This window comes from Sturnus vulgaris, chromosome 2 (genome assembly GCF_052056855.1).
Source record: "Sturnus vulgaris isolate bStuVul1 chromosome 2, bStuVul1.hap1, whole genome shotgun sequence".
Classification (NCBI taxonomy): domain Eukaryota; kingdom Metazoa; phylum Chordata; class Aves; order Passeriformes; family Sturnidae; genus Sturnus; species Sturnus vulgaris.
In genome coordinates, this window is record NC_142244.1 from 18,591,223 (window position 1) to 18,617,171 (window position 25,949).

A 25,949-nucleotide genomic window follows, 5' to 3' on the forward strand; every position below is an offset into this window, starting at 1 on the left:
TGTTTCATCTTGCCTAGCCCTCCTTACCAGAGTCTCAATTTGCACTCATATTTTAACAAATTTTGTGATGACATCACTGGGTACATTCATCATTCATGGAAAATTAACTGAGGTTTTGTATGAATGCTTTGGGCTTTGTGGTTTTTTGGGGTTTTTTTTTGGGCACACTTGCTGCACAAGATTGTGCTGTTGCAGTAGAAGGACACAGCACTTCTATTTCAGACCCAGCCATGAAGAGATTTCTTTTCTTTCAAAGCACATCCTTTTCCAGATCCTTGGCCACAGGAACTGTGGCAGCAATTACCTGGCCCTGGGTCTGGTGTGAGTGCTCATGCCCTGAAGGGAAAACAGGATTTATCCTTGCTCTTCTTGTGAGCATCTTCCTCTCAGAGCCTTGGAAGGGAGCACAGCATCTCAGCAGAGCCATCCTAATTGGAAAGAGCCAAGAGGTTGCCACTTCATTTGAACTGCCTTTTTTCACCTGCTTGTTTGGAGGGGATAAATCCCATCAAAACAAAAAATCACTCCTTGGCTTTACCCTTTTTGCTGGGGTAGGAAGTAAGTTTCTACCCTTTCAGCAGAAAGCAGAAAAGAGCACACAAACATACAAACACACACACAGACTCTTATCAGTTTCTTTTGGGAAAGTTGCATTTTTGGGATAGTATTTCAAGACTGTTTGTCTGAGATGTGGTTTAGAGATTATGTCCATAATTAAAATGCAACAAATATCCAATGTTCCAGAGACACCACAGCAGTATAAGGGAAATGTAGCCAACCTTATAAAGAGACACTCTTATTCTTTCAACAACTGATGTAGTTGTATTGGCAGTGATGAGCACAGGCTGAAGAAGGAGCCAAAAGCGTATGAAAAATACATAAAATGACAACCTGCTGTCACATCTCCTCGAGTTATGATCTCATCCTGATTTCCAAGCCAAGTCAGCCTTTACCTTCTTAGTAGAACTGATAAGGGACACCCATCATATTTGTAGGAAGTGGAATTTATGGATAATTAATTAGTGGTGTCATTCCCTCCACCTTCACAGCCAAAATCGGTGCTGCAGCTTATCCCTGAAATTCAGGTTGGATATTTTGGGCTGCCAGAGCATGGCACACCCAGATCCTACCCCTAGCCCTGATTAACTTTCCCACAGCAGGTTTCACCAGGGAGTCCTCTTAATCAGAGCTGCCCTGCTCAGGTTCCAAACTGGGTAATTCATTTCTCCCTGCCTGCATTACCTTTGTAGTTTCAATTACTTTACAGCTTTTTTCCTTCTTTTATTCTGTTAAAACACATTTTCCTGAAATGGTGTGCAGTATGTAATTGCTCTTATACATGAATCCCCCTCAGATATATTTGTATTTGAACCAGAAAAATGGTGCCCCTCCCAACATTTGTATAGGCCTTGCAGACACTCCAGGAAGTGATGAATATATCTGTTTCCTTGGTGATATAATGGCAATTCAAGATATATCATCTTTCACTACACTTTAAAGTAAATATACCTGCATTTTTATGCACTTGGAAATGCATAAGTGCTGCACCTTTTATGGGTCCACTTCCCTCAGCATATGAGACCCAGAAACCCAGAGAAAATCCTTCATGTCCCCACCTAAATCAGTAAGTAGAGGGCACTCTGTGATAAGAGGGTGCAGGCCCCAGATATTTTGTTTTTTCTAGGACACAACACATCTCTTAGCTGCCACAGCTCTTAGCTATTCTCATAACTCTTAGCCATATTATTACTCCAAAAATAAATTTAACCAGTAGCTCAGCTCACCAGAGCTATCCTGAAACATGGACACAAATATAAAAAAAACCTTCATGCATTAAATAAGGACAGAGAGCAGAAATTTTTTATTCAAGGCTGATACTGTCCAGATTGTTGCACACATATAATTTCCATCCCTCAGAGAGACTAAAAGCAAGAACTAATAATAAAAAAAATGTTGTTGCTAAGCCTATCAGTGTGATCTGTGACAGGAGAATATTGATTTGGCACTGCTAGGCTGCAGGAAAGGCAGGGGCTGCTGCATTTGCTGTAGCTGTAATAAGGTGAAGCTGCACTCCTCAGTGGTGTTCCTCTCCAAACACAAACATTTAATCAATATTCAGATCTGCTGCTCCCTACAGGAGAAATCCCCAGCAGGAGAAGATGAGGAATGAGCTGCTCTGCCCCCACGGATTTTAAAACAACACCGTGGGGCCGTGTTGGTTCTGTGCTTTTTGCCCTGTGGGCATTGGGAGGGGGCTCTGGGGTTGGATGTGCTCATTTTTTGGAGGTTTGGCTCGTGAGGCTGGTTCAGATGCTGCTGTGAGATCAGCACTGCTGGGAATCCAAAGGTGAGCTGGACACTGAATTTTCATGCAGCAGTAGAGACCTTTGTAGCACAGCATCCCCCTCACAAAGCATCAGAGCTGCCAGAACTGGAGGGCACTGGGGCAGCTCTGCAAACTCTGACAGCATTAAGGGAGGCCAGAGACCTTCCCTTATCTCATTAACTTCCATCACTCGGCCAGTGTAAGGAGGAGAGAGGAAGGAAAAGGGAGAGATGACACATGGAAAGGGAAAGAGATCAAATAACAGCAGAGAAGCAAACATTGTGTTTGCCTTGGGATCTGAAAATACTTTTCCTGCCTTCTAGAACAATATATACAAGTATCTTCATAATAAAAATAATAATAATATATTGGCACGTCTCCAGCAAAATGAATTTTCATATCTGGAGTGGCATTCAAATTCCAGCTGGCTTTCAGCACAGTTGCAACACAAAATTTGGGTCCAGTTTGAGTCCTTGAAAGTCTGTGTTTTCAGGTCAGCAGCAGTGGTTCAAGTGTAATATTCATGTGTATTATTGTGTTTTGTGTGTTCAGTGCTGGGTTCTTCCTCTGTCCCATCCTCCCTTCTCCTCGTAGAGCAGGAGAAGAATTTGAGTCACAGCCGATCCCCACTTGCTGAGGACAGCTCTTCAGGCACCCTGGAGGCTCAGCAGTGAGGGAATTAGGACAGGGCAACCTAAGAATTTGTGTTTTGGGGCATAAGTGCATCACGTAGAAGCTATTGTGTGATCCTCGTTCCTGAGGACAGGAATCATGAAGTGTGGATGCAGAAATGCTGAATATTTCTCTATACAGGGCTTTGTTCAGCTCTGAACGATCACCAGACATCACCCCAGCTGTGAGTGCAAAATGGCCAGTCACTACAAGTGCTTTTCATACTCGTTTTTCCCACTGTACAGAAATCTAATTTTCCTTAATGTCACTCTGCCAGTACATTATCATCCACTTCTGTGCCCTTTCTGCTGCTGAAATGGTGAGAAAAGCATGCGGGAGCAGGGAATTGAGTGTGAGTCGAGGGCCAGTGTCTTAATCATTACAATAATCTACTTTTCTGCTTTCCAGCAAAAATGAAGAGTAAGAAAATTGAAAGGGACGTTGTTGCTTTTTCATTGATTCTGAAACATTTTCTACTTTTTAACACTGTAGACTTTATACTACGACATTTGTTAATGTCACGGCTCTGCTGAATCCCTGTTCCTCTTTCTTTTTATTGGAAATCAAAGGCCACAAAAGCTGCAGGGAGTGCACCCAGCAGTTTCCAAAGTGGTGTTCCCACAGCTGTGGGGCTGGGAATGTTCCACTGCTGAAATTCTTGCTTGGCTCAGCAGCCACAGGCACCTCAGAGTTCAGCTCTCACACTCCAGGTAAGATCTCACCTGGAGGGACCAGCAGAGTTCTATAACACCCCAAGGAGAATTTAAAATGATTTATATGGGAATTTTTAGCTGTTCTTCAAAGCTTTGGAATTTAAAGAGAACCTAAATTTCAGATCTAGGCTTTTGGTTTAGGTTTACCCTTAATTTGCAAAAAGCTGAATAGAATGTCTTGTCACAGCCCCCTCCCAGCCTGCCCCAATTTTTCCTTTCCTTAGGCCAGCCACACGAAATCATTTCCATGACAATGAGCAGCTCACTTAAAAATACCAACTGTGAAAATAAAACACCCCTTTATTGTTCTGGCACTTCAGTATAGATATTAAATTAAATTTTAAGTGGTACTAAAGCACAAACAAGAAAAAAAAAAAGTGCTTTGATTTGGGTCTTGCTCCCACCAGACCCCAAAAGAAGTGAGTTTCACCTAAAGAGTGCAAGGTTTAGGTTGACCAAGCCTTTAAAGGCAAAAAATCAGTACCAATCCTCAGGAAGGACTGGTTATGCCATATTTTATTTGACATCAAATATTTTCAGTCTCCAAGCACTTCAAATATAATTTTGGTTTTATTCCTCACTCTGCATTGCACTGCCTTAATTTTGTAGGGTAAACTTGCTTAAATCTGTATGAGTTTATCTTTGGGAAGGGAACCTGCTAATGATGTCATGGTTAATTTTACCACAAAATTCTCAAAAATCACCCAGGAAATTCTTGGAAAACAATTGAACATACTTGTTTTGTATAAGTTTTTTGGGAATAATGCTAGACAATTTTCTTTCTGGTTAAGAAATTTAAGATGGAAATCACTGTAGGTCTAAAATCTAACTCTGTAAATGTAGTTGTCACCCACAGAGTTTCTAATATACCGTAAAAAGATCTATCTACACATCAGCAAATTAAATACTCCTTGAAATTGCACAGGAAATGGATAAGAAAATTATTAAAAATTAAGAGAAAAGAAGAATTCTGTGGAACATATCCATGTGGTCCAACTACTATCCCCAGCAGGGAGCTAAGCTTCTCTGGGGGATGTTCTTTGCTCTGTAAAACTGAGCAAAATTGTAACAATAAATTAATCACAATTGCTTTTAAACGTTGAAATGAAATCAAGGAATTTACTTTGATTGTTTTTTCTGTTTTTCTTTAGGATTATCTTTGCATGGATCTTGACAAAAAGAAAATGCACATTCTCTTTCCTTCATAATTTTTCTAACTTCTAATTAATTTTGCATGTTCTCCGAGATGTACTCCCACCTTCCAGAAAAGCCATTTCCCCTGATCTGTATCCACTGCTAATTCATTGCTCCTTCTGGAGACTTCTCACTCCTGATTCACTAATCCATTAAAAAAAGCTTTCCTTTGAGAACCTGCCCCCACAATAATTGTGTCAATTATTGGTGCTGGCAAGGAGGACTTGTGGCTGTCCTGAGCAATTAACCCAGCAGTTACCAATGGCAAACACTGTGCACTGGAACACGACGCCCCATGGAAGGCACACGGTGAATTGGATTTTCTTTTTGGTTATTAACATGATATTAATATGATATGATATTAATATCATATTATATACACAACAACAACGGGATGGGGCTGCAGGTCCAGCAGTCTCAGGGCTTTGATTCCATCAGTGCCATCAGCCTCATTTTGCCTGTGTTGCATTACCTGTGTGCATCTCCTCCTGCATCTTTTCAAACAATTGTCTCTTGTTTCCCCCTTCCTCCCACCCCGGTGTGAGCTCTTTGGAATTAAAAGGTTTGTTCCCCAGGCTCTGGGACTGGGCTTGGCAGGGTCTGTGCTGCACTAAAAAAGGCAATTGGACCACAAACCAGTAGAGTCTGTAGTAAAGCATGCTGAGGTTTTACATCTGCTCCTGTGCCACTTTGCTCTCTACATCATTTTCTATATTTTAATTAATAGGCAATTTTGGTACAAAAAAAAAAAAAAAAAAAAAAAAGCTCCTTTCTAATCGAATGCAAATGCTCAGGTCTCTTGGCAATCGTTTTCTGCTGCCTATCCCCCTGGAGACTGGTTAATTATCTGATTTAACACCAATTCCTTATGATGGCAGCTGACATGTGCTGGATATCTGAGGCTGGGCCAGGGTTCTAAAATTGTCCAACACCTCTAAAAGTGATGTGACTGGTTTGGTGCTGAAGAACATCTGAAGGTTATTATACCTTGTGTAAGGTACAGACAAGCCTGCATTTAGTGCTGTACTGTATGGTTTGTACGTGTAACAGCTCTAAAGTTATACATTAACACCATGAAATTGAAGTGGTTTTTGCATATTACATTAATTCCAGTTAATAGGGAATTAGTGCCACCTAATGTAAAAATGTAACCCAAGTGTCTCTGATACTATTAAGGGAAGGCTTTCTCATTCTTTCTCTCCCATTTGCAAAAAATATTAGTGAAATAAAAATTACCATAGATTATGGAGCTGTTAAATATTATATATTCCTGTACTATTAAATGTCATCTATTACCATTACATAAACTTTATGTTTGATTAGCAACAAATATTCTGCTTTATTCTGAGAAATTGGCCATTTCGTAATGCTCTAAAAGATTAATTGTGGTAATGAAATATTTCCCTGTCACAGTCTTGTGTAAACTGTAATTATTTTGGCCCCAGTTCTGCTAAGGCGTATGCAAGTCCTTAATTGCACTCAGGTGAGGAGGATTAAGTGCATGCATAAATATTAATGTGGGTAAAAGCAAGGTCTTATGTGTAGCTTTTTCTCCTTTTACCAAATGTATAAGCCTGAATTTTCTGCCTGTTTTATAGGGGGAAAATACCACTGTAATAGAAACTAGTGAGATCAAAGATAAATACAGTGAAACTCTGGTGCCCCAATAATTAATTACCTATCACTTATCCGTTTTATTCTATTGGTTTTGAAGTTAGAGTGTATGAGCCTTGAAAAGTCAGGATGAAGTAGAAGTAAATATTACTGGATCTTTTGAGAATATTTAAGTCATGATGCCATAACCACTTCCAGGTGGGCAGAAAAGGCAGTACCTTGGTTTTGTTGCATGATTGCAGTGTGTCATAAATGAGGTGTGAGGAAAAAAGTGCCCAATCTCAGCTCTTCTGCTTTATTCTTCAGTTATGGTGAATAATTCAAGAGAATGAGGGCCAAAACCCCCAGCATCTCTAATGCAAATTTTGTGAAATCCGTCACTTGGTTACATTAAAATTTAGAATGCTTTATATCATTTTCCTTAAAACAAAACTTGAAATTGATGAAAATTATAGAATCAACTAAATCTTAAAAAAACCCCAATCTCCAATCTGACTTGCCTTAGAACCATTAGAAAGACAGCTGTTATTTTGATACATAAACAATGGATATTGTGAGGGATTTTACAATAAATTTCAGCACAATCCAAATCTTTAACCAAAATACAATACTTATGGAGAAATGCATCTAGGTACAATGTTTTGACTGCTACAGTATGAAGTGACTCTTATAAAAAAATCTTTTAATAAATAAACTGCATACATTTCTTTCCTCACCAAAATAATTTTTAAAATGCACTATTTTTAAGGGATAGACATAATAGAAGATTCAAAATCTAATTGTAAAAGCAATAATTTGTGTCATGCACCCATTTATTTATTTTTCCACAGCTCCAATTTAACTGACATTTTTGTTACCACAACGTAAATGCTGAATATGTTTGTAGCTGCCTTTATATCAGGTTATATATATTAAGCTCTCAGGATTGCTGCTCATCCTGGTGCACAGAAAAATGCTTTTTGGAGCAAATCACACAGCATAGCACGCTCTGGCTTTTGGGATAGTTGCTTGAGCCTAATTGTAAGGAGTTTGCCTGTTTAAGAGGGCCTCTGATTGACACAAATGGAAAGCTGAGGTGCTGCTGCTGAGTTGAGCTGGACTGAAATGTCAAAATTATTTTCCAAGGGGCTCAAGGGTGACATGCTGCTTCCAAAAATTTGTCATTTCCTCTCTTGGTTGGATGGCTTGGATAACATGAGCTGCAAAGCTAGAAAAGTGGTCATAAACCCAGGGACTGAAACACCCCAAAAGCTGCCCAAAACTGGTGGAGAAGCTGAGGAATATAGCCATCAGCTTGAATGAAGAGTAACTGGGGATTAAAAAGAAACTTTAGAAAACATCTGGGACAAATGGAGAAGGAGCCACAAAACAACATGGAGCTTGTTTGGAGCCAGGTATTTGGGGAGGGCTTTGGGGTTTGTGTGCCTTGGAGGTGTCATGGGAAGGTGTGGGACATCTGCATGTGATTATTAACATTTTACAGGTGTCCAGGGTTGTGCTGAATCTCTTCTACTGCTGGTATAGACCCTGAACATCCAGGTCACAGATTGCCAGTTATTTATGATCTCTTAATAAATCACTAAAAATTCTGATCTTGATTTAATTTAAACCACCTGAACTGAGGAGATTTTCCCTGTTAGCATTGTCTATTTCAGCAGGATGTTCTGGGCTTGGGTAACTTCTGCTGCCATGTACGAGAAATTTATTTTTCTTTCTTATATCTTTCCCTCCTTCTCATGGCCCAAATTTCTGTATTTGTTAAAGATGTCATAAAATTAGCTTCTGGATTTTAGTGGAGCCAGAAAATTTTTTTCCTCATTTTTTTCCATGCCATCATTTTGTGTGCAAATACACAGAGAAGGAATGATCAAATAGCCTTTGTACTAAGATCATTTATAGGACCATAGATATAATTTATATTACCTCCCTTATAAAAAAACCATGCTGAATAGTGGAATTTGAAGATAAAAAACCAAAAAAAAAAAATCCACCCATAAAAGCACAGGAGTGCAGATTTCTGTGTGATCCTGTCCCCTTCTCTGAGTACATTTAAATTCAATTAGCACACTGAGGTGTATTACAGAGCCTTTTGTCCAACTGTGCCTTCTAAGGTGGAAAAAATTGTACAAACCCTCCTTTCTGCTGGGATCTATTTTTAAGTCTGAGGGTGAATTTTAGAGATCAGTGAGAGGTGCAGAGTCACTGCAGTTTTGTTTGCCTGTGATCTCGTGCTGCAGCAAATGCCTTTCTCCAAGTGGGCTGCTTTGTCTGTTTTCTGAGCCATTTCTTTGAACTGCCTTCCATTAAAGAGAAAATAGCATTTTGCTGCTCGATATTTGCTGGGAGATTCATATTAAGCTGCAAAGGAGTTCCTCTCCACGCTCCTGTGATCAAGCTGTGTAGGATGAGTGGAGCTGGTCCCTGCATGCAATGGCAGTGCAAGGCTTATTGCATCTCTCACGTCCCAATTATGCTTTTTGAAGTGCTCCCTGCTATTATGAAGGCAAATTTGCCCACAGATGCATTTTACCCAGTATGAGCCACTTCTTCTACACGGTGTGCTTTATTGAAGTGTTTCCAGCCTGCCTTTTCCTGAGACTTTTTCCAGGATTTTTTGCTTTTGAAGAAATACCTGGATAGTGTGCTACACGATGCTGAATAATCCCCATAATTCCTGCTTTGTAATCAAGTTTCTGCATTTCTGCCACTTTCAAAATCCGTACTTCTGGACAACCATGGGCACCATATGTTTAAAAGGGGGGGAGGATTTTCATGTTGTTTATGCATCCTGTGATTTTAAGGCATGTTAAAAACAGAACCTTTTCCTCTACATGGGGCAATGAGAAAAGTATCTTTCAGGGTGACAAATGCCAATACTTCAACACTCAAGAAAAGAAAGGATTTCTCTACCATGTTTAGAGCATTGTGCAAAGCACTGCTTTGAAGAAATGTGACTGGGAGATGCTTGGTCCACCCTATCTGCTCCTGGTTGGTGTGTCCTGGTGAAAATTGACCAGCTGAGCACTCTTCGAGAGGTAGAACAGGAAATTTATTTTCTCTGTTTTCAGTTCCTGAAGATAAGGTTGCAGAGATAAAGGGAAAATAATGACAGCATACTAAAAAGTAAGAGGAGCTGGCTTGAGCTACCTGTACAAATAATATTGCTCACACATTTGCATTTCACAATTCCCACCAAGAAACATGTGCTATTTCTTCATGCTACTGAAAAATACAGTAAACTTCCTTCTCCTGCTGGTTTTTATTTCAAAAGAGCCTGGGGGAAGGTGTTTTATGTTTTCTGACAGCAGTAAAATTGAGTCAAATATTTGATTTCAGTATGGAATTCCTACTGTCTATTAAGAATTAAGTAGAAAGCTGATTGTAGCACATTTATTTGTTAGAGTGAGATTTTAGAAGACTTACCTCACAGTGTGATTCATTTATCTTAAATTAATAATTTTTCCTCCACGGTGTATCTCCTCTTTTCAGGGAGCTATCTAACATAGTTTGAATGCACATTCTAATGTAGGGAAATAAAATATATAGGGGAACCAGTGTAGTCATATCCCATTTCCATCCATTCATTCACCTGTTAACCTCAAATTTGTTTCAGTCCAGATCTACTACAAATGCTGCCATTTTTACACTTTCTTATTCTTTCCTGGGACTGTGTTTTGTATGTTGAAGGCAGAATAAATTCTTTGGTGGCAACTATCTGAATTTGTATTTTGTGCCCATGTCACAGCAGAGCCAGCCAATGCTCATGTGTTCTTGAGAATACAGCTGGTGTTGAGAACTTGTCACAGATTTCCTGGTTAATCCTAAATGTTTTCCAGGTGATGTCCTAAAGGTATGAGAGCTGCTGTTCATGCTGCATGATGAAACAAAGGTGGGGTTTGCTGTATCTTTCTATAAAGCCATACTGAGGCACCCCGGGGAGCCAAATCAGAATTTGTGACCTTAAGACCACACAGCTCAGGAAGAGCCTTACCAGAGGAGCTCTGCTCTTTGAGGAAATTTGTTCTTTTATTGCTCTTGGTGTTGAGTACTGAAACTATCTACACCAAACAGCAGCAAAAATGCTGAAAAAAGTGCTGGTTATAAAAGAGAATATTGTGGAAAATCTGGCTTCTAACCTGCAGGAGGGAATGAGGATCTAGGACAGGTGAGTTAAAATCTAATCCTGCCCTTATTACAAGCAAAGGGTTTCTGCCTTGTGACTTCATAGCCATTTGGAGAATATATGGGATTAAAACTTGGAGTTCTCTAGTTTAAATTGACCTTGGCATGTTGATAACTGCAGATCAGATACTCTTTGACTTTTTTTTTTTTCCACTTTTGGAAAGAGCTGTAGCTTAAGAGGCCACAAAATACCATTTTCAGAGCAGTTTTGGCCTTTGCAGAGCTTGCATCCTCATGGTTCAAGAAAAGGGAGAAAAAGGGTGTAAAATGTGGTGTGCCTATTGGAACCTCGCTTAACAGACCCACCTGAAAAATGTGTTCTATACAACAGAGAAAAATGGAAAAGTGAAACATCAAAATGCCTTGACAGCAATGACACCCTCTGCTTTTTTCAAAGCACTTGCAAAAGCAGGCAAAAGGGAGGAAAAAGGGGAAAGCAGTGTAAAATAGGGATTTTTTTTTTTTTCCTGGGAACCTCTGACCCCCTTGGTGCTCTTGTTGGACAATGCTGGCACCCACACCACTGTGACCTACAACCATTAACACAAGACAGAGCTGGGAGAATTATTCTCATGTTACTGGTAAATTGTTCTCAGATGACTCCACTGGAGGCCCAGCTGTGGTTTTACAATGTGCAATTACACTGTGTTAAGTGAGGCTGGTGCTTCCAGGAAACAGGAGCATTGATGGAGTGCCTGTGCTCGGGGAGCAGCAAGGTTTTATCCCTCTGTTGAATAATGGAAGTGTCTATTTGAAATTGAATCCATCAAACTGGGGTGGCATGAAGCCGAGGAGCTTCACCATCACTCCACCAGTCCTTCTCTTCATTTCAAAATTACATTTTGGCCCCATCAGCAGAACAGTCTGCAGTGAGGAGCTTTTTTTGTCAGGTCAGAACTAAAGGCTGAACTGCATTTTTGGCAGATTTGCCTTTTTTTTTTTGTGTTGATCAGAGCTTCCATGCAGCTTCTGTCCTTCCTGCTATGAGCTCGTGCTTCTTGGAGAAATCTTCTTGCAGTCTTGGCCTGGCAAATGTGGTGGGATCAATTGTCCTTCATGCAGGTAAAATTCAGCCCACAAATTTAGAGTTAATTCTGTTTTCCTCTGTATTCTTTAGCACATTATTCTGCTTTCTACAGAGAACACAAACCATCAGATCAGCATGACAAACCAATAGAACCACTAAGATATATTATTTGACTTAGTCTACTATTTATTTCAAAAGTTTTGGGATGCTTACCTGCTAATAAATGATAGCCAATTCTGATAGATCTCATCCTATCACCCTATTCTGTACAGTGAAAAAAGGACAGCTGAATGAAACCCTGTTGGCCCATATTATACAGATTATTTTTATGTCAAAAGCTTCTTTTCCTTGACCACTGTTTAATGTTGCACTGTAATAGCAGTAATAACTACTTGCTTCAGCAGTTTTCCATGAATTTTTACAAAGTCATTGATGTGAAATTTGACTGGTATTAAACTGCTTTTATCCCACATGTAATTGCTGCAGGCAGGCACCCTTCCCTTCTGCATCCTAAATTTTAATCAGTGTTACACCACATGTAATTAAATACATGCAGAGGGCACGTATTTTAGAGTTTTGAGCCTTGATTACTTAATTTTAAAATGTTTTATGGTGGAATAAAAAGTTTACAATGCCCCAGCCTACAGAAATGTAATCTTGTTGTAAAATATCACTCTAATTGAATTTGCAGCTCCCAGGGACTTCTGAGGTGCTCTCAGAATGGCACTGGTGACAATGTGCAATCAGGGTGAGAGTGGCACTGGCATTAACCCTCCTGGCACTTCCTGCAGTGGCCACTCCTGTCACACGTATTTGTGACATTTTTTATTCTGTTTGTCCTGGATATTGCCACTAAAACACTGTAGGTATTTTGTTTTCTTCCTCTAACTCCTCCTGAGACACCCTTGGGAGCATGAATTTGCTTCCAAGCTTGACATGAAGCAAAACTAACATAAAAATAAAATAAAAACCTCTCACCTACTCATCACGTTACTCATCTTTGATTTAAAGAGTGCTCAAAGCAAGTAGGAGCTTTCTTGATGCTTGGCAGATGTGTGAGAAGTCAGAGAATACAGAAGGGAGGCACAAATTGATTAAAATGAATAGTTGCCTCAAAATATTGGGACAAACAGAGCCATGAGGAATTTTGTTGATGTTGAAAGAGAAGAGGCAATGGGGTAGCAGCAATTTGGGAGTTTTAATGCTTCCTGATTGTTTTTCCATTGACCTGGAGTGAATGGATTCCTTTCCTGGTATTTGCTGCTCTGTGTTTAGTAAAGAAGAATAAGAAAAAGGGGACTTGTTTTTGCATTTTAAATTTCAAAAATTCATCATGGGTCATTTTAAAACACAACTTTAAACAGCTTTGCTGCACTGGATGCTGGACACGACCAAGATGCTGCTTTAGATTGGTCCTTGCAGAGACCTGTGCTGTGGCCATCCTCAGGTTTTTCACGGGACCAGCAAAGCTTTTGCAACTTTATTTTTTCCCTGGTTTGCTTTCTTAGGGAATGACAGCACTGTGTGGGATTTTTTAAAATATCTCTATAGTCTTTTTGTGTTTCAGGGTGCTTTCAGGGACTCATCTTGTTGGTGAGTGAAACAGGGACCAAAGAATGCTTTGAAGTTTTCAGGGTTTTTGGTGGCAAGTTTATGCCACTACACAGGAGTGGTTTGGATGAACTTTTTTAATTGTTAAAGTCCAAAGTTCTAATTAGGCCATCCAATAAAGTGGCTTGAGGTAAACAGCAAAATCACTTTAGACTCCCCTGACTCCAGTGAGCAGTGTGGATGGTTGGCACTTCTGAGACATCAGATCATTCAAATTTGTTTTGTACAAGTAAAAAGTGCTATTAGAGAGGAAACAAAAGACCCTTCTCTGTAAACGTGGGAGGCAGAACAAATGTAAATGGTGACAAGGGAGATTCAGGCATTCAGAAGAAAGAACAAAATGCTTTCCAGTGGTAAAAATGATGAAAACAACAGAATAGCTTGCCTAGGGAAAATGTCGAGTCTCCTTCTTTTGAGATATTCAAGAGCAAAACATCATCAGGTATCTCAAGGGTGACCTAAATTTTGCTGATCTTGCCAAACAAAAGGGAAGGTCTGGAGAGAATTCCACAACCTCTTGGAACATTATGCATGTGAGCAATGTGTTAGACATAGCTCTGTGCTTATGGGTACTTAAAGAAAAGATAGGCTGAACATTTTTACACAAATGACTAAATTTTTCAAACTTATCCCAGTGTTAGTCTGACCAACTCAGACTACTGAGTTTGCAATAGCAGTAAGATGGTGCTTTTCTTCCTAAAATATTAATTTGGGAAGAGGCAGAAGGGGCTTGTTGGTTTTTTCTGGGGGGGAAACAGGGAAAAAAAACTTCTTTTAACCCTTTAGACAGATCACTGCAATGCCATTTCTACATGTATATAATGCACCTACAATGTGCAGCGTGAGTCCTGCAGTGAAAAAGTCTCAGATACAACAAGCACAATAAAACTTTCCATTTAAATCTTACAACTTTCTGCATCATTTGATTGTTTGGGAGAAATGCAAAAAAAAAATCCCCTATGAGGTCCTGTAATGAAGGAATTTAATTTTTTTGCATGCTAAATGGCAAATTTCTGGGTCAAATGCCTGCCAATTTAATAGGAATTAAACCAGTGGCGTGATAGCTCTGTACATTATTTGCAATTCAGGGAAGCATGAAATTTAGTCCTACCCTGTGCTGGGTCACCAGCATATTGCTGTGCTGACATTTGAACATGACTGCATTGCTGTCGTCTCTGCCTTGCAAATGAGCATTTGGAAATAAAAACAGAATTACAGAGGCATGATGCTTTATTTCAGAGCAAAGTATTAGAAATACTTGTATATTATTGTAAATATTATGGATTTAAAAGAGATTTATAATTCAATAATTAACTTTTTAATTTAAATTAATTAAAATTAATGACTTAATTTAAATTAAAATGGCTTATTTTGCACACAATATTGGTATCCTCTATAGTGAAGCCATGGCAATGCACACTGAGTGATATCTCTTGTTAGTGATGCTGTGCAATTCTGCCATTACTATAATATTTATTAATCTACAGCCTGTGACAAAAGCATTGGCAAGATAAAAAATCAGACTTTTTTTTCCCTGGCTCTCAGCCTAATGTAAGGCAAATTTTTAGATTAAAATGAAATGGCAGTGTTGAAACCTAAAGTAAAAGTTTCTACTTAGAGAATCATCTTTCAGTGAGCACATTTTCATCTTTGATATACTGGGAAATAAGTGATCGTCTTTATTAAAAAAATCCCAAGCCAATATAAAAAATAAAATACCTTCTCCTGTGTCTCTTTTTTCCCATATCAGCTTTTCATGGCTCATAGGATACAATCATCTTGTTTGAGATGGATTCTGGAGAACTTATATTGAGCGCTATTACTTGCTATACAAAAAAAAAAAAAAAAAAAAAAAAAAAGATCAAGAAGAGAAAAGTGGAGTTATCTTTCAGAGTGAGTGGAAATAATCAACTTTAAAAACTGATCATAGCATAATACATATCCTTGGGGAACATCCTGAAGTGTCACAGTTTGAATTTTAGAAACAAAATTTTAATAAATCACGTTCCTAATGCAAGAACAAGATTTCTTCTAATAGGATTTGTTGAAGTATCTTTATGTGTCTTCCTGAGCCTTCACCACTTACTTTCCCTTGGAACACATTCTTATCGTTGGGTTTTTTTGGGAAGATTTATTTGTGTTTCATGCTAAATGGAATGCTTTCAGAGATAAGTAGTCTAATTTGCTCTGTAAAGTGCCAGAAGAGTTTCTTCCAAGAGACTTTCTGTTGCAAACAAACTATTCTGCCAGCATTTGAGGTGGCATCAGAGGCTGCAGTCAACTCAAAGCTTCATCACAGCCTTCAGTGGTAACCAGGTGAGTGAATTTGGGAGAAAAGTAAAGAAAACAGATGTTCCTTGCAGTTCAGTTATCACTTCATTTACATTGGGAGTGTCTGATTCATTCTGTTACAAAAGATTCTGAGCAGGACTGAGTGTGATATTTCCTGTGTGTGATGTTGGCCCTTCCCCTGGGTGTCACCCTGAAAGAACAGAAATCCAAATCACAGTTCAAATGTTTAAAACCTGTCACATCTTGTCTGCAGTTATGAGATGCAAATCTTGCAAATGCAGATATTTAAGGTGGTTTTCCATTTATGAATGAGGCATTACTGATATGAGCACTGGAGAACCAGCTATGACAATAAACTGATTTTTTTTTTTTAAAGTATTTTTTTTTTACCAGCACTGTTTCATTTTCACCTCTGAAAACTCTTTAATTATTTTTAAGCTTTAATCTCATAGGGTTTGTTTTTTGGCATAAAATGCTTGGAATAAACATTTCTGGATTAAAATTTGGCCCAATTAAATCAGCCTTCTGTAGGTAAGGACCATATAGCTCATACATATATTAACTATTGAAGACTGTCTTAACGTTAATATGATTTATTTAATTATTTAAACCATTAACTATGAAAATTAATATGTGTTTAGATGTGATTTGTATGTTATGTTTGCATGTATTTGCATATATTTACACATACATGATATTTACCTTGAGTTTGCAAATGCTTTCAGTGCCAATCCAGCAAATATTTTATACCCACCACTGAATATGCATCTAAGCAAATGTTGAGCTCGTGGATGCATCATTAAACAAACAGAAGGGCCTAACCTTACCAAACAACCTTTTTGGGTTCAAATATTTACCCTGAGCTAATAGGAACATGATGTGCTGTCAATGACACTGGAAGTTATTTGTATTTACATAAGTATTAATGGAGTGGTTCAAGGACCCTGTAAAGGGAACTCCATAAATTGGATGCTGTCATCTTTGCAACCTTGCCTGTAATTTTCCACTAGGGAGAAAAATATGATGGTCCAAATCACATTTATTACCAAAGCTGGGTTACTGTGTTGAAGTGACTTTAATATGAATGAGCACTGGATCTTTGAAGCATCACATATGACACTTCCTGAAAGGAAGAAAACATTGCTTGGTGGGAGGACACTCTAATGCAATCCCAAACATAAGAGGAAAAAGAAAAACTTTAATCCAGAGACTGCATGCAGCATCAGGTTGTGCAAATTACTCTTTTTTTGGGAGTGTTCCCAAACAAAATACATAATTATGGGAAAATAGCCATGCTCAGTCAGCCTGGCAGTGTCAAATCTGCTTCCCTATTCATTTCCCTGTTAAAAAGAGTTCAAAATAACTCCTTGCCACTCTATTTTCATTGATTCCCACATATTGCAATATCTCCCTTTTGCCCTTGTGTTTCCTGTACTTATTGTATGTGATTCTAGTAAAAATCAGTGAGGCAGAGAAATCCTTCTTGTTCCTCTGCCATGAAAGGCCCGTGCCCACTGCCCCACGACATCAGTGCATCCTTTTTGTGTCATCCCTTGTGGCCCACCAGAGCCTGCTCCGTGTTTTCATTTTGAATAAGCAAAAAACACAAAGTAAAGAGCAATGCTGTGCTCACAGCAGTTCAGATTGTCAGCTGCCTGAAATATTTTCGTACCAATAAGGCAGCCTCTTTGAAGGAAAGCTTTAAAAAGAAAACAAAAAGTGAAAGGTTCCAAGAGGCAGCAGGAAGACTTGTCCCTATGCAACAAGTCACAAAATAAAAAAAAAACTGGCATATTCACTGTGTGCAGAGCAATGGAAAATAAAACTTTGCCGAATCTCCAGCTCTGCTTTTGTGTGATATAGGAGAGGAGAATTATGAAGCATTCTTTAGCTGGGTTTGTAGGGAGGAAAGGTTTTGCAAACTTGACATCCAAGGGAGTTTCCCAATTAAGAATGAAAAACAGAGCCAGTGAGCCAGCACCACACAGCAGAGGTTCAGGCCAGAATTTTAAAATCATTCGTAGTGAGTGGAATAGTGACACTTCCACAGAAACATTTGTGAGGATGTCACAGGTCTTGCTCTATCAGGGTGTCACAGCTTTTGGTCTCTCTCTCATGCAGGTCTGTAGCCCAAAGCCCCACCTGGCATTCGCTCCACCCAGCTGCATCCAGCTCAGAGTTTTACCCTGTTCTCCTCTCACCCAGTGTTTGGGTTGCAGTTTTTTAATTTTTAATTTGTATCTTTTTATTTGGTTGTTTTTTTCCCTTAGTGTGGAGTCTCTTCAGACTCTGAGCTGGTAGCTCCAAACCCAAAGAGCATCTGGTAGGAGGATTGATAATGTCATTCCCTGATTTTTAAATTTTTTTTATTTTTTTACTCTTCTCCACAGTAAAACATCTCAGGAAAGGAACTGGAATCTGCAACTGGCACGATGTGGTGCAGATTATGCTGCCTATTCAGTGTGAAAATCCTGCTTCTGCATGGGGTCATGATCAGGAAGGAGGTAATGATCACACACACGTTTTATTAATACCACCATGGCTTTAAGTGTTGTAGTCAGTGACTTTCATGTTAACCACGTGAAAAAACACAGCTTTTTAGATACATAAATAAATCTGAAAACACCCCTGCACACCTTTCATCATTACAAAAGATTAATATTGCTCTCTGTCATTATGCAACAGACTTTTGGAGTAGACTCCATAGAATTATTGATAGGTGGAATTAAAGCCCCTCGTGTAGCAAATGCAGCTGGGAGTGCAGCTAGCCTGGACCAGACTCCTACTCACAGTGCTTTGAAAGCAGCTGTCTGGAATTAAGGCTCATGGAAAAAAAACCCTGAAATCAATGCTTTTCAACTCTCTGGGAGATGGTTAAAGTGCTTGTTTTAGTTCTGGTCTAAAGGAATTAGGGAGTTGCTTCTGAGGGGGGAAAAATAGTGTACAGAGAAAATGAAATGCCTTAATGCCTCAATTTAGACAATTGCCAAGGCTCAGGCTTAAAAATCAGGGTTTTAATTTTGATCTTCAATTAGGGGAGAAAAGCCATTCTCCCTGTTTAAAAATGGCTAAATTTTGATTTATCATTTCTAAACTGAGTCCAAATTGCCCTCTGCATTTTATAACTCTCACTGGGAAATAATTTAGAAGACTACTGTTGATAGTTTCCAACACTTCCAACACTTTCCTATTCAAGACATCTGACTCAAACATCTCTCAAGAGGGGAATGTCATAGAGGCTGACCTTGAGAATTTTCAAAAGCCTGAATTTCAGGAGCAATCTCTTGTAACCCTGAAGTGATTAATTAGAATGTCTTTGGTTCATTAGATTTGTTATTATATGATATACCAATGAGGGAAACTGGCCCAGTAACTCTTTTTGCCAGAGGGGAAAAAAAAAGAAAACAATTGAAAGGAGATCTTGGCTTCAAACAGGTTGCTTTCTAATCAAGGTGTGCAGAAAAATTCCTTTTTTTTTTTGCAGTGCTGCCAAATAGAAGCATTTTTATGTCATTTTAAAACTGTATGCCATTTGAAAATAATAATTTTATGGAGTTAATTTTTTCATGTCCACACCCTTAGCACACCCTTGGTTTTAAATTTAAATTTTGACAATGAAGATGAAAAGAAGAGTCAATTTCCAAGTTAACATCCTAACGTGCCATTCTGGGTATTGTGGTGATTTTTCTATCATTGAGAAAGATGTTTTACTGTGGGAAGAGAAATAGGATTGTGGGGAACCTACACGAGTTGGATATTGTGGTTTGACAAGAAGGCTCAAAGCTGTAATTCAGCTGGCAGGAAATGACACCAGGACACAAATGGGATAAGATAAAGTCAGCCAGTGGGCAAAGTTGAGTCTTCACACACACAGAGGCTGGAGAGGTCAAACAAAGCTGTAGAATTGTAAGGATGATGAAACAGAACGTGGTGCCTCCTGAATAACCAGAAACAATTGTTTCCTGCAGAGCAGCCAACGTGCCACTGGCATAGGATTCTGCCTGAGAGGGGAAAAAACCAAAAAACCAAAACAAATAAACACTTTTTGTCCAGCCTTCAGGTTCTAAGTCCAATAAATGTGCTTTCAGTGTCAAACTAGTGTTATTACAAAACAACATAATCAGGCAAATAACTGCCCCTGAATCACTTCCCTGTGCTATGGAATCCTCTAAATGGAACAGGCAAAAAGATTTCTGGTTGATGGGGAAGAGGAAGCCCCCCAGAAGGAAATGCAGCTCACATGGAAATGCAGGCTGGCATCCTGTCAGTCTGCTGCATCTGTGCTTGCCCAATGAAACCAGAAGAGTGAAAGAAAGTTCAGAGGATTTTCTATCACACATCAGTCTCCCTAGGTTAGTCAGCAGCATCAGACATGCCAGGGGAAAGCACAGAGATTTTGGCTGCAAGCAATTTAAGGAATAAATAGGAAGTCTACCCTGAATAGGGATAGGAATGGTTTTACATGCTAAACATTTGTCCTGTCATATTCTTTTCACGGTGCAAAAATGGATGCCTTTTAGCTCTAGAAATGCCTATTACTTCTGAAATTTCAAAAATGTCTGCAGTGTTTATGGGAGCTAAAGCTGGGGAATGCATTGCAATGATTTAAAATACTTCTGTCAGTTGTCCTGGTACTTTTTGAACAATGCTGGTTGCTTTTCTGTCTTTTAAATTGCACTTATGCTCTCCTATTCTAAAAATTATTTACAACAAGATAAGGAATTCTGCCTGAAATTCTCTTATAAATTCTTATATTCTGTTATTTTTCTTTAAGCACAAACATTAAAGGGAAAAAAAGTCTTTGTACAATTAGCTAAAATCATAATCTTTTAAATTTTTTTGCTTGCCACTGCAGGGATCCACAAGCTTATTCATTTTTCTAATTCCAGCACTGGCATTAAGTGAAGATATTCCTTTTTCCCTAAACTGCAAATTTTAGATTTTGTCAAGTCAGGCCATATCCCGAGGTATCTGACATCTCTCCAACAAAACAATCCTCAGTATGAAGGCTGTGCTTTGACAGAGACAATTAAGACAGCTTTGACAATACATCACTGAAGTGATTGTAATCCCTGAATATTCCCAGCAATATTTCCTGATCTCACTGAGAACTGAAGTTTTTCCTTGCTTTTCTCATCACTGTCCATGTCACCAGATGTGTTGTGCTACCCACAGTTCTTTTTCCAGAGTGGCAGCAGGGAGAATACTGAAACCCAGGGCAGGAGACAGCATAAACTCCTGTTGTAAACTAATAGAATCAACAGGAAGGAATGAGTGGATTGAGGTTTATTCAAACTAGGATCCATTTCCATGCAAAGAACACAACAAATTATAATCCAGCTCCTCAAAGTATGCAATACAGCATGGGTAATTTTAATTTGTGGGTTAATTTTTCCTGTTCCATTAATAACCATGGGAATATTTGGGTTTTTTGTAGGAAATTAGAAATCAATTTGAAATGTAATTATTTCATTAATTTAGTAATTATGTGCTAAAACCACCTCAATCTGCTTTAAAATGAATGACAAGACGCTTTTCTCATTCATTATTCGATATGAATTTTAAAAGTGCTACTTTCCTTTTTAATCTTAAGACAATGAAGAAGAGCTATAGAAGACATTCCTGAACCAGACAAGTAGAAGAATTCAGAAGCTGGAAATTTATGTCAGCACTGCAGCCAGAGAAAGGAAAACTGAGATATTTAATTGCTGACTTCAATGAAACATGGGCTCAAGGCCCTTTCTTTTAAAGGCATTCTCTAGGTAAGAAGAAACAGCACCTTCCTAGGGCTTCCATTTTCCACATGTACATGTGAGAACAGAAAAAAATGAAAATTCCTTGCAAGTATTCTTTCTTGAACCTTAAAGAGGCAACTTTATTTTTTTCATCCAATGTACGGTTTGTTAAACTGTCTGCAAATAAATTTTTAGAAAAGAACAGAAGACCATCAAGAACTCATGTCTGCTGAAACACTTCACAAGCCTTCAGCCAACTGTTAAAAAAACAAACAATTATATGTCCAGAATGCAGGACTGAAAATAAGCCTTAAAAATATGCAGGAGTTTTGACAAAATAAGGTTAGCTAGTTAAAGGCTTCACTAAAAGCCTCTCTTTCAGTTCATCAGCCACACTCCTCACACATCTTCTCTTATCCGGTTTAGGAAACTTCTGGCTGTTTTCACTCTGCCTTGTGTGTTAGCAGCAAGGAGTCAAATATAGTTATTTGCATGTTTTTCCTCCTCTTTCATTCTGCATTTCTGTGGGCTCATAATGCCATGCTGACTGACTTTTCCCCCACACCTTGAGTGATGAAAGGGTGAGAGATAAAGGGAAGCTGTCAGAACTTCAGTAAATTGGGATCTGTAAAAGTAAGGTGGTTAAATATTCAACATAAGCAGTTGCTGTGGCACCAGAAAAGCTTGAGAAACAGCAGAGGAAGTGAGAAGTTCCATCATTCCTTGAGATTGCTGTGGGGACTGTGCAAAACATCATAAATTTCTGATTAGTTAGAATGCAGAGCACTCCTCTCATTAACACACGTGCCCATTTCTGTTCCCCTGGTGTGGCAGAGCCTCTGCTGGGCTCTCACAGAGTCCTGAGCACTTGTTTGGTTTCTGTTTGCGTTTGGGGGGCCAAAATTTTATCTGTTGATGAAGCAGGAGGGAAAATGTCTCAAGAGCATGGAGAGGGCACAGGGTGAGAGATGGGACTGGGAGAGGTGGGAGAACAGGGTAAGGATGGGCACACTTGGGGCTACTCCCCCTCTACTGCCAGCAGATATTGAAATAAACAGATTTGACACAGCTGAGCTCCCTGCTTTCAACACCAAGAAGCCCTGGGGAAAACTGATCCTCTGGAGCTGCTTCCTTCTGCTGCACTGTGGGCAAAGCCCTGGTCAAGCCTTCTTTCTTCATTTTTTGCTGCAAGGTAAATCCATGTTTCTTGTCGTATCCACAGCTTCTTTAAGAACTCTGCATACACTTGAGAAGTGTTAATATCTATTTTCTCCTACTTCTCTTTCCCTGGCCTTTTAAAATTTAACCTGTATTTAGCCTTCATTATGTCTTCTGTGTAGTTCTTGGCTTACAAGATCTTTAATATTTCTCACTCACCTGTAGACTTTTTTTAATCAGTCCACCCCTTCCCTGAAGCCTAATGTCAAAAAACTGGATGAAGTTTTTTAATTGGCATCTTAGCAGTGAACAGCAAAGGAATTATTTGACATTTCCTATTCATATTCCAAGTATCACTGGTTGAAACAATGTCATCCAAGTTTATGCTCTAGCTGTCGACACCTGGCCTGGAGAGTGTTTAAATTCCTTTAAAGTGAATGCCCTGACTTTGGGGTGTGACTTATCTGAGGTTTTTACCTCTAAACTTTAGATTAGTGAGTGGAACTGTACCTCAGAAGTTCGTGTTCATGGGATCATAGAGTGGTTTGCTACAATAAAGGCACTCACCTGCAGTGTGCAGGACTGCTTTTGTCCAGATAAATATCATTCTTCATTCGCCAGCTATTTTATACTTCTGGTTACTGGAGAATATGGGATTGGGAACTATTTCTTGGATCATTGAGTCTTGTCTCTTGCACACACTGGGAACCAGGAGATAGATATATATATTTATATATATATTTATATAATATATAATTCAGGAACATCTTCAGACACAAAGGCACACTGTAAGTCACGGAGCACTTCCAAACACCCAAACACCCATTCCAGGTGTAGTGAAAGACCAAAGTTCCTGATGCCATGTGCCTCAGGAGAAGAGGAAGGATGATGATTCCTCTGTGCTCCTGGGAGAGAACATTAATGAAACCACCCTGAATGACCCTAAAAAGCAGAAAAGGACCCTACCTGCCCAGGGGGTTCAGTGTTTGCTGCCAAACTGACAAGGAGTTGGAATTCTCTGCCATCCTCAAATCTGGCAGTGGTTTTTGTCTTGTGTGGCTGAACATAGCACAGGTGTGTCAGCTAAAGCAAAGCCTGCAGCCTGAGACCACAAACTGTAATTTAGAAGATTAAAAAAAATATTAGTTTCTGGTTTGTGTTTACATTTGTACCCCTCCTGAAACCCTGCACCACACACATGTCAAGTGCAGTCCCACTGTTTTGTTATATCTGTTATTTGCTGTCTTTATAGAGAGGGAGTGCAAGGTCTGAAAAATGCAGATTATTAATCAATAAGGAGTTCCAGTAATGTCTCTCTTCAGATATAGACCCAGGATTTAATTTTCTGTACACATATGCTTTTTATGAGTAAAACAAATAATAACTTCTTTATTTTTTTTCTGCAATGAATTGCAGTTAATACTACATACAAAGTGCTGAAAGAGTAGCAAAGTATTAGCATTTCTGACTGAAAAGATGACATTTTATATACCCTTAAGGAAAAATATTGTTAGCTCCCTGGATCTACCCTGACCAATTTAATTTACCACATCAGTACACATATGAAGTCAAAACTTCCCACTGACTTTCCATCTACACATAAAACTCAGAATATCAGGGTTTTTTTTCTTCTTGTGTGTGTTTTCATTGTATTTCCTTAAACCTTCTATTTAATAGATAGTCACATAGTTGTGATCCTGATCTCATTTAATTCGATCTCTGCATTTCATCAGAATAGAATCATACACCCAATTCTTAAACGGTTGAAGAAGGTCAAAGCCAAAAAGTGGAGGCTGCCCAAAAGCATTGAGGAGTTGCAGCATTTAGGGAAATCAGTTAGAGGAAAAATTGAATGGATTTCTATTCTTTATGACCCTAGAGCTGACAAAGCCCTGTAGCAGGTAAGCTCTGAGTTAAAAATTAAAAGTTTCAAACCATCCCTAATCTGAGGATATTTAAGCCAAACCAAACACCAATTACAGTAACTCTTTTTCCTGCTTCACAGTTCATATCAGATCACTTGGTTTAGGATGAGAGGTTCAAAGGTTTGGAACTGTGCATTTCACCCCTAGGAAAGAGGAGAGGCTCAGCTGAGCCTGAAAAGATTTGGTTTTATGTGTCTGGGGATGCCACGAGGCCTCAATACTGCTTTTATAACAGTCTAAATCAGAAATGCTGAATGGACCACCCTCATCATAAAGCACCTCTCAAATTGCTACACAATTGAAGTTAATTTCACATTGTTAGTACAATAAATACCTGAGAAAAGCTGGGAATTATGTGCTCGGAGTTCTTGTATATCATGTGCCAGGTTTTCAACCTAATTTGGCCCAAGCAGATTTTTCACTAACACTTCACTCTTTGGAAGAGGAAATTTAGCTTGGCTTTCCATATTAACATGTTCTTTTATTCCTAAATCACATCTTGATAAATATTTTTTTATCATCACAGGGCATTAAAATCTCCAGTTAGGAGACATTTATAACATTAACATATTTCCACTTCAAATATAGAAAGAAATCAGGGGAAAAAAATTGGTGTGTGGTGCTGAGGGAGAGCATCAGAGCAAAAATCTTTGAAAGATGAAGCATATGAAACTGGCTGGGTGCCTGGCTGCCTGATGTTCTCTGTTAGGTCCTTGCTGAGACTTACTTGAATTTCAAATTGTTTTCTAAGCTGGTGAATAGCAGGTGCTTGCTAACCAGCTCATAATGAGTACAGAGGTCCAACTCCATGGGGGTTTTTCTCCCTGCTTTTGGCTCTCTCTTGGACTTGTGGAGAAAAAGCACCAGACCTGGATGTTGGAAATTTTAATTGAAAGCACACATACATGAGACAATCTTGTCGCTTTCTGAACACAGAGGGCTAAAAAACAAAGCAGGATGTTGTGAATTTTTTATGCTATATATGCTGTGATATATTTGGGGATGTGTACATTAGAGCTAAAACCAGGATGTTTGTAAAAAATGATGAAATCCAGCACAAACCACTTTTCCTTTCTTACCTGGGCAGGTTCTTGTTCCAGGCTGTTCATTCTAGAGCCAAAAAGCTGAGAGACAACAATCCAGGCTCTTTCTTCTCCCTCACATCTCTCTAAGGTTTAATCATAGAAAATAAGAGCTGAAAGAATTTTCACTGTGTTATTCCATTTTTCTCACCATTCACCCATTAATCTAAGGTTAATGATTTTAACATGTTTTGGGATTTTGTGAAATTATATCTTTTCAGCTCTGGAATGTGTGTAACACATAAAATGTGCAGTCTTTTACAAAATTGCCACACAACTCCCCCAAATGAGGCCATTAATGATGCAGTAAAGTGACACTGAGGACAATAACTGGCAGAGAGGGGGAAAGGCCCAGCAGAGCATTTGTTTATTCACAAATAACCTGGAAAAAGCTGAAAGTTTTCTCAGCTCCACAGCT

General features: G+C 38.9%; 1 long non-coding RNA gene across 1 annotated transcript in view; it reads left to right on the top strand.

The window, feature by feature from the left end:
- The window catches only part of LOC148224642 (uncharacterized), a 435,112-nt gene that overhangs the window by 398,880 nt on the left and 10,283 nt on the right, over positions 1-25,949 (top strand). The window contains exons 7-10 of the long non-coding RNA XR_015800733.1: positions 10,356-11,763; positions 15,090-15,655; positions 18,022-18,135; positions 21,225-21,393. This is a non-coding gene — a long non-coding RNA (uncharacterized LOC148224642). The remainder of the gene's footprint in view (positions 1-10,355; positions 11,764-15,089; positions 15,656-18,021; positions 18,136-21,224; positions 21,394-25,949) is intronic.